Source organism: Capsicum annuum, chromosome 1 (assembly GCF_002878395.1).
Source record: "Capsicum annuum cultivar UCD-10X-F1 chromosome 1, UCD10Xv1.1, whole genome shotgun sequence".
Taxonomy (NCBI): domain Eukaryota; kingdom Viridiplantae; phylum Streptophyta; class Magnoliopsida; order Solanales; family Solanaceae; genus Capsicum; species Capsicum annuum.
The window spans coordinates 84011088-84021054 of NC_061111.1; the positions used below are offsets into that span (position 1 = coordinate 84011088).

Here is a 9967-nt window from a genome sequence, read left to right on the forward strand (position 1 = left end):
TAAGGTATTTACTACCATAAAATTTGCAGTACTTGTGCAAATGTACACTATTACTATGCATTCATTAAATCAGTTAAACATCTATGAGCAGGACTCACAGTGTAGACTTTTTTCTGAAGTTACAATGACATACAAGGAGGTAATCGAGAAGGTCGAAAAGTCTGTGACATGTTTTTAGGACATCTAGTCTAGTGAAATAAATCAATATAGCTAGATTAAAATAAACATGAGAAAAAACTAAATAAACTGTGCATGCCAAGTTAAAATTAAATACAACTCCAGTGTAATCTGAAAATGTCTACATAAAACAGAATTGTTTAACCATAAAATGATCAATTTGGAAAGATGAAATCAAAAAATTGAAACCAGGATTCATGAAATACTGTGAACAACTGCACGTACGTTACAATGTATGGTAATTAAATGAGGTGTAGATAAAGAAGAAATACTCATAAATCTCAACTCAATTCTCTATCACTCCGCGAGGAATTAAAGAACAAATCGAAAATATTTTTGTTATGTGAGAGAGCGGGAGAGACGCGTCAGTTTGTTGTGTTGGGTAATAAGACGCGTCTTTTGAATATCCGATGGAATCGGGTCAAGTTATGGGTTGGTTAGTAGATTAAAGTTAGGGTTGATTAATATGTGGGAATGAAATAAATAAAAACTGATAAAGGTTAGGATTTTTCCACGTGGCACGTCGTTAGTGAGAGAGGTATATCTGTACCCAATCATTAACGGCGGATATATATGTACCCAAAGTATGACGAAATATATATGTATACCATTTATCAAAATTCAGGTATATTTGTACCTTTTCCTATTTTTTTTTTTTTTGAAAAAAAGGAGTAACATGGAACGGCCAAGGCTAATTTAGTCTTTTTACTTTAATTAATATCTTCCTCCATGGCTGTCTTCCATCCAGAATTTGTGGTCTTTTTCTACGTCCACATATAGTACAAACACTTCTGTAGAATTAGATTTTCACCAAGCTATACGCCCACTTCCCTTTTCTCTCTTTCTACGACAGTTTTGAGCAGCTTCCACCAGCTTTCGGCCATCCTTTTCGGGTAAAGCATATCTATTTGCAGCTACATCGGCAACTGGAGCACAAGTATTTCCATTGATGCTTTTTATACTTCCAAAGTTCTCCATCTTCAACCTATACCTTCTCTCCAAAACATAAGTTAAATCTTCTGCGCTTCGGTTAATGCTCATTTTTCTGTCAATTGGTTAGTTCTCGCTTTCTACTACCTTCTTTGTTGCACTTATTAAGGGTTTAAATTGTGCTATTTGTTGAAATTGAAGGTTCACATTTGTATTCAAAGTAATAGCTCAACTTTTGCTTGATTTGAGTAACTGCATGAGTTTCTCGACCAAAGGTTAGTTCCAGCGTCTGCCCGTTATTTTTTAGGTTCCATCATCTACCTGTTATTTTTTAGGTGTTCTCTATATTTGAACCTCAGACTCCAAAAATTAAATTTCGAGTTGTGAGTTTCTTTTATATCTAGCTGGGTGTATTGAATTGTTAGACAATTTGAGCTAATATTTGTTTATGGACTAGTGAAAATGGGATTAAAATTAAGGTAAAGGAATTTAGATTGCGGGTCAAGTGCTTGATGAAAGTAACTACAGGCTTTCACTTGATTGTCCAGAAAAACATGGATTTCCGACGGAAATTTACTCTCGCCATCTACTTCTGGGTAATCTCTACAAAGTTTGGGAATTGTGTTACACCTCTATGGTTGTGCTGAATGATTAGGATGATGGAAAAGTTTAGAATTTCATTGTACCGTCACTCTCTCATCTTGCGAAAAATCTGCGTGTTGTGCTAAAGATAATTTTAAGATAAACTATGCTAACGTCTACAAGAAGCATGGTATGTTGCACTGGGATGCATCATGATGATACAGGAAACATGGTAAGTTGTACTGAAATGGGACAACACGGTGGTGCATATAACTAAATCAATTTTTGATTATTTTTCATGCATTCACCCTTCTGTATATGATTCTTAATTCCTCAAGCCTCCACATGTGTCTGCTCACTTGCATTTAGATGTTAACTGGCTTCATTAGAATGCCAACGACATCCTTTTTTCATTGCTTCTATTGTTTTGCTTTTCTGTCATGTCTCAGTTTGTTGCACTACTATTATACCCTAGAAACGTAGTTGTTAATACACTGTTTGGATGGTTATTACGTATTGTTTCATAATGTATCATGTTATATTGTATTGTGTTGTATTGTTTTCCCTCGTTACATAATCTCACGCATCAATAATTTGAAGAATAAACCTACCAGAGAAGTAGGGTACGGGGTAAAGCTACTATAAAAAGGTAATGTGAAGGGTATAATAGGATTATTAAATAGTAAGTAGAAACAAAATGAGGAGAGAAAAGGGTAATGACACAATCACATCAAGTCGGTTGTTACACAAAAGGATACTTTTCGTTGTTACCTAATGGTTAACTTAACGATACAACACAGTAAAATTTAAGTATCAATAAAAACAAACAACACAACACAACGGGTAGCTACTATCCAAACAATCTGTTAGTTATGTGTTTGAGGGTTGAGAGAATGGTTGATACCAGTGAAAGTGTATGCAGATCTTACCTCTACCGCTGTTTGCACCCCCTCCTTCCATTCCTTATCAGTTTCTTTATCAAAGTCTCTGCTTCATCATTTCCAGTCACTATGACTTTCTGCTGCTGTGGATCAATATCTGTTGTATAACACCTGCAAACACAAAACACCCACAATATATTATCAGTTGATCATTTCAAGAAATAGATCTAATTTTCATCAATATTGTTTGTTAGACATGAAGGGAATCTTGGCATGACCGGTAAAGTTGTTGTCATATGTCGAGGTCATAAGTTCAAGCCATAGGAACAACCTCTGATGGAAATGCAGGGTAAAACTCCATATATTTATAGGCGCTTGTGATCTAAACCTTTCTTGAAGCCTGCATATGGAAAGAGATTTAGTACACGAAAGAATGCCTTTTTGTTTCTTGTGAGTTGGACATGCACAGTAAAATCAGAGCAGGAAACAGAGTTGAAAGAAAAAATCAGGATTAGAAGTAAAGAAGAGAGAACCTTCGATGCTTTGCAAGACTTTCTTGACTTTTCTCTTGCAGCCTGGACAGTGGATGGAAACTTTCAAAACCCATGTCTGAAAAATGAAAAATAAACAAATTAAGCTAATAATGGAACAAAGTTTAAAAAATAATTAACAAAAAGGAAATTTGAAAGAGAAATTGATAGAAAGAGGAGATGACCCTGTAGTGAAGGGGAGGAATCTGAGGTGGTTGTTCTCCGGAGGCCATAATTTGAAGTAGAGATGAATGCAGAGATTTTCTTCTTTAAAGAGAGTAAGTAGTATATTGATGGAAGAGAATTTAAGAGGAGAATGAAAGGAAAGAATGAGAAGAGAACAGAGAGTTAAACGGAGAATTGCAGTGCAGTGTGTATAAAGGGTAGATAGAGTAGGTTGAAAATGGCATAAGATGCCTCTGGACCTGGTGCCTTTGCACTACTATATGATTTTAAGTTGCATGCACTAATCACTAATCTTCTATGCAAGAATTAATACCTTTGCTTTCCACTTCTTTTGCTCTCTCTCCATTTGGGGTTTAGTTTTTGTGTAAACGTTCAATTTAAAACTACTCCTAGCTATTATAGGTGTATATCTGTTGTAAGCATGGTTAAATTTGAAAAAGGCAATATTTTTGGTTAAAAAATAATAGAAATAATAAATACAAAAATAGAGAGTATGATGGACCAATACTTCTATGGATCAAAGTATAGAATTAATAGGCCTGTGTTGTGGGAGTACTAATAGAATAATTTCAATGGTGCAAGAAATAGAGAGGGAAACGAACCTCAAGATTATATTTCTTTTTTGCAGAGATTTGTCTATCTTAAGCGCTTGTCTACTGTTGAATGTCTTAAGCTCTGTAAAATATGCTCAACTTTCTGAAGCTGCTTCTCAACATTATTTTATAGACCATTAAAAATGCTAATTTATGTGTTCAGATTTATGTAACTGGCAATTTTGTATAATGCTCCGAAAGCCAGCAAAACATTGTAGACGTGCGCGACGTCTTGCTCTAAGTTTCTCCCTATTTGCTCGTTCAATGGCATGGATTGCATCAAATAGCATGGTTACACACAAGGTTTAAAATTCCAGATTTCCAGGAAATAATCTTCCTCCTCAGCTTTTGCCACACCTTTATGATGCACTTTTTGATGAAATCTCTTGGGCTACAGAATATGAGGTTAGATGGATGAGCTTTATGAAGTATTTTCAATTTCCATATTGTTTTCTTCTGTCCATTACTACTCTCATGCGTGTAGCTTTACCTTGGTGTAGTAAAATTTTTGTCATTCTTATGTCTTTAAGCCTACAGAGGAGCTGCGGAAGTCTTTCTGCTTCAAGTTTTACCTAATAATCAGTAAAATTTACAAGGTAATGAGTACCGTTTGGTATTTGAGTATGATTTTTTTTCGTCTGTTGAACTCTGAATCATCTACCATTTTATGGATTTTGTTATAGCATAAGAATGCAGACAAACAAAAAGGGCCGAGTGGTGATCAAACTATTGTATACATTAAATCAGAAGATAAAATCTTTCACGAGGTACCAGCTTTTTTAAACTTTTCTGTTTTGTCTTTCTGCTAAATGTCTCTGACTCATCCTTTTATTGCTTCTTCAGTTAAGCATTTGGTCCTTCAGTTCTCCTTTGCATACACAGTTGGTTAGGACTGATGAGGTAAGTGATTTTCTTGTAGTATCAAAGATTTTATGTATTTTATCATGGTGGTTTATATCTAGTCTATATATTGTTGATTTCCTGCAAAAGAATACACCAATCAAATGTCACTCGCACACATACTAGAATCATTCAATAGGGATGGAGGTTAAGATAAATTGAAGGTTCTACTGCATCACTTTGTTGATCTCTTTCTAAGTATGATGGTTTGCATTTGTAAAACAGTAATAATTTGCCACTCAGTGCTCAAAATCTATAGCCCGGAACTTTAAAAGTGCAGTTGTTAACTATCTGTTGAGAGACCATGTGTTGGTTTTTTGAATCACTCTATAAAACTTTTGTGGAGTTTCGGGAAAGCTAACCTATTTGGAAAAGGGTACAAAATTGTTTCATGGCTTTGGTCTAATGGCAAGAACGTTGAGCTGATGTGTGGGTTAGATGTATGTCACGGTTTCAAACCTTGCAGGCAAAAACCTGTCATGAATTCCAATTTGTTGACTATTACTTAGAAAATCTTGCTCTATAATCTGATTTGATCTCGTAGTCTAAATAATACCGTACCGTGACGTATCTGAAATAGTAGTAATTAGTGAATACTCTCATATACTCCCTCCGTCCCATTTTATCCGTCCCAAATTTCCTAATTTGGTGTTCCATTTTACTTGTCCTTTTTTACTTATCAAAGACAAAGACAATTTTTTTTCCCATTATACCCTTAGTGTAATTGCTTACTCCTTGTTATTAGCATTCTTGAAAAATGTTGCAAAGAGGAGTACCGTTAAGAGTACACCATTAAGAATATAAATGGTGCTTTGGTATTGGCCATCCATCAATATTGGAACTAACAACAAGACACAATTAAGAGGGGCAAAATGGTAAAGTTACGTTACCAATCATTGTTTTCTTAATAGTTGTGTCATTCCAATTTGAGACGGGTAAAATGGAACGGAGGAAGTATATATTTATACAGTTCAATGTTGGGAAATAGGGGTTAACTTAATACTTCTCAGATTATAGTATGTTCTTTTTTTTCCCTGGAAAACAAATGATATACTTTTGTAGGTCATCTTTTGTGTTCTCTGAATTTGCCGCTCATATGTATTTTATGCACATTCCTTTTTGTTTTTGATCTTACTATTTAAGTTGCTGCTTTTTCCTTAATCTTTTTACCCGATCTCTTTTGCCTTTTCTTATTATTTATAATTCTCATGTTAGTTCTTGTTTTAGGAAGAGACTGGAGACGATGTACTTCCATATGGAGGAAAAGAAGTGGTATTTACACTTTCACTGGATTAAGCTATTGGTCTATAAATTGAAATTTTGATTCATATAACTATGGGAGATACCTGCTTCACTTCTCCGTGAGAGATGTCACTTTTGGAAATTAATCCTAAAAACTCATTGTGGTCGCGATATGTGTATATTATTTAGAATAGTATGGTATGACAATTTATTTCTGACCATTTCAGAAAGAATGAAATCTTGCAATATTTGTAGCTATATGGATCAAGAGAAGTATGGAAAGTTGCTACTGATAAGTTTACTTGAATGTTCAACTCATCAGAATTGAATGTTGTGCCGTGCATAGCACGACCTTACTTATCTAGTATAGATATATATATAGGAGACTCTTAGCCTATCCTAGACTAAGAGTTATATATATAGTAGAAGGAAGAGAAACTTTAAAAGCTTCTACAAGATTAAATTCTATAAGATTAAAAATCTATTATTATAATTAATTGAATTGGCAAAAGCCTCACCCGACGTTGCATTGAAAGTCACTTTTAATACCAATTGTAACATCTACCAAAGAATTAAGAGTCACCTCATTAACTCCACCACGATTACACCTCTTCAAATTTACATTCATATATATTGATTCATTTTATGTACTGAATAAAATAATCAATAATTTACACTCACCATATTGAATAACATTTGTCATCACGAGTTAATATTTCACCATATAGATTGCCCAATAATTTTTTCTACTAATTAATTTCCTAACAGTTTCTTCATTTTAGTAAATTCTAATTACAATATAATATTTTGTACATTGATCCCTCACAATTATACGGATAATTAATTCTCACGTCTCTTAATATTCTTCTAAATGCTCTATCTATAATTGGAAGCGACCTTTGAGGCTTGAGAGTACTCTTCAAATGAAATTTGTTCAGATTCCCTCTTTCTTAAGTCTCACTTTTGCTGCTCAAAAAAGTATTCTCTTGACTATTTTTTTCTTTTATCATTATTAGAATCTCTCTTGAAAAAAAATACGACAATACGACCTATTATGTATATTTTTTGAGAATCATCTTTGTGCATGTCCTTCAATATTGATTGAATATTTGTATTAGGGGAAGAAATATTTACTTATTCTGGTGGAAACTCCATAAAATCTCACGAAACTTTTAAAGTTTCTCTTCCTTCTACTAATGATAAAATTTCATACTCATTCATCCGCATACTTTTTGTTATTTTTAGGAATAGGTTATTGAACATGAAGAGTTGAAGTTGTTCATCCCATCATACAATGAGGTAGTTTTTCTCACTGTAATAGTTTTAGGGTAACTTATATAAATTGCTGAATCTTTAAGTGATATTACATAAAATTTCGATTATTTTGTTAATTATAATTTATCCCGATTTTTTAAAATGGTGATGCATATGTTATATGATCATACATATAAAAAAGTGATGCATTTGAAACTAATAAGATATTTATTTAAGGAAATAATAGATTATCTTTTATTCATTGTATTCTTTTATTTAAGGAAAGATAACTAATTTCTCTCTCTTTTTTTAGATTTAATTTAGGTGTTTTAAATATGTTTCTCTTTTTTCGTCTTTAATTATGAAAGATATATTTTTTTTTGATCTTTTTTCTCTTTTTTCATCTTTAATTTCATCTTTAATTTTATTCTGCATTTTTTAGACTTAATTTTAATTATGTTTCAATTCTGCTTATGAATCACCCAATAACATGGGAAGTTTTACTTCCGTCTTAATATTTATTAAGATTAAAATGGGATGTAAGATTTAATTTCGTCTTATGATCTTATGATCAAGTGTCAGGTATGTAGAATATACCTAGATTATTTTAGTTACCTTTCATTAATAACATATGAATCACACAATAATTGAAATAAGTAATTGTATCTATCATATGAATCACCATAATACCATATATATGAATCATCCAATAATTGAAATAAATAATTGTATCTACTATATGAATCACCATAATACAATATATATCATCCATTAATATCATATGAATCATCGAATAATTGAAATAAATAATTGTATCTACCATATGAATCACCATAATACAATATGTATCACCCGTTAAAATCATACAAAATGTATCTATCGTATAAATCATCATAATACCTATATAATAATATCATATTTATCATTCATATGAATCACCATTAAAAGAATAAACATGTATGAATAACTAAAGAAATTTATATATGTATCAATAGATTTTTTTTTAAAAAATGGGAGAGATTTTAGGAGAGGAAAAAAAAAGTTACATGCATTAATGGAGAAGATTTTAGGATGTGGGGTTTTCTTGATATGTATCAAGAGTAAAATTGAAAAATGAGATTTTGTGTAAATTTTTAAAAAGTAAGGGATATTGGGTAATATAATCTGTTAAGTATGAGATTTATGTAATTTATTCATAATTTTAGGTATACTTATTAAGTTGTACTTTTTAAGTCAATAAACCTTGAAATTTATATTGGTACAAGTCTTTTTCAGTAAATCAGGTATTTAATGTTCTTACGCAATGAATTTATATTATTTTGTTGTCTCAAAATACTTATCACGTATCACTTCTTGAGAATCCAACTATATGAACTTAGATTAATATTTTAATATTTTAGATTACTTTTTTTTATCATATTATATACGAGATGCTTCTTAGTTAATATATTCAATTCTTTAAACCCAAACAGCGAAGCATTTTGGTTAACTCTTCTCACAAAAATTGGTAATTATGTGTTATCCTAATTAGCATGCATGTTCTTCACAAAAGTTAATGCTTCTCAAAAAGTTGGTAATTATGTGTTATTCTAGCCTTTTCATTTGACTCCTTTTTTGACTTTGTGGTGTATTTGAATAGGTATTGAAAAGCTATCCGTCGGTGACTTTTATGATTTTGATATGGCAGTAGACGATAAGGATAGAGAAAGCAAAGTAATCACTGAGAGAAGATTGACAGAGTTTGAATTTTTATAGACGCTATATTGTTTAATTTAAGATTTGAGTTTCTTTTCGACAAATCTATTCGATTGACAAGTCTTTCGGTCTCTCTTCTTTTGCTACAATCAGGTGTTTTGTTGAAATATTTAGTACACAAGTAAGTTGGAGAAGATACTCCTAAAAGGAAGTAGCTAGGAGTTGAAAAAAAAGAGTTGAAGTGAAGAAGAATATGTTTCTATATTATATACATATATACATCTACTTTCTAAATATTGAAAATTAATAAAACTAATTGAAAAAATATTTAAAAAGTAGATTATAATTAATATTTTAGGTATAAAAAGTTAAATTATATATATTTATTTATGTATATACATATATATATATATACATATATATATATATACATATATATATATACATATATATATATATATACATATATATATATACATATATATATATATACATATATACATCTACTTTCTAAATATTAAAAATTAATAAAATTAATTGAAAAAATATTTAAAAAGTAAACTATAATTAATATTTTATGTATAAAAAGTTAAATTATATATATATATATATATATACATATATATATATATATGTATGTATATATATATACATATATATACAAATATATTATATCAGTTTGATTTTTGTTCGGTTTGACTTTTTTTGGTTAACACCAAATCAAATCAAGAATGATCGTTTTTTTTCAAACGCCAAATTAACCAAACCAAACCATAAGTCAATTTTTTCCTTGGTTTGGTTTGATTCTTCAGTTTGGTTTGACTTGACGGTTTGGTGTGTACACCTCTAATAGCATTTGTCCAAATCAAACCTAAAAAAAGAGGGTGAGTTTAAAGAAGGTAGGAAAAAAGCAATTAAATTTGAGTCCGTTATAATTAAAGAATAAATTAATTAATGAGTAAAATTTTAATTATAAATAATAAAAAATATCTAGACT

The 9967-nt window shown here is 30.9% G+C and overlaps 1 non-coding gene across 5 annotated transcripts; it reads left to right on the plus strand.

The window, feature by feature from the left end:
- The first annotated feature begins 923 nt into the window (after positions 1 to 923).
- LOC107876983 lies at positions 924 to 9055 on the plus strand. 5 transcript variants are annotated; one of them, XR_007044965.1, is made up of 8 exons: positions 930 to 1382; positions 1656 to 1921; positions 4043 to 4284; positions 4410 to 4475; positions 4563 to 4646; positions 4723 to 4779; positions 6007 to 7320; positions 8915 to 9055. It is a non-coding gene; the product is annotated as an uncharacterized LOC107876983 (transcript). The 5 variants fall into 5 exon arrangements; XR_001676103.2 differs by lacking the exon at positions 1656 to 1921 and having other exon boundaries at positions 931 to 1232; positions 1309 to 1382; positions 8915 to 9051; XR_001676100.2 differs by lacking the exon at positions 1656 to 1921 and having other exon boundaries at positions 924 to 1232; positions 8915 to 9051.
- The last annotated feature ends 912 nt before the right edge of the window (positions 9056 to 9967 follow it).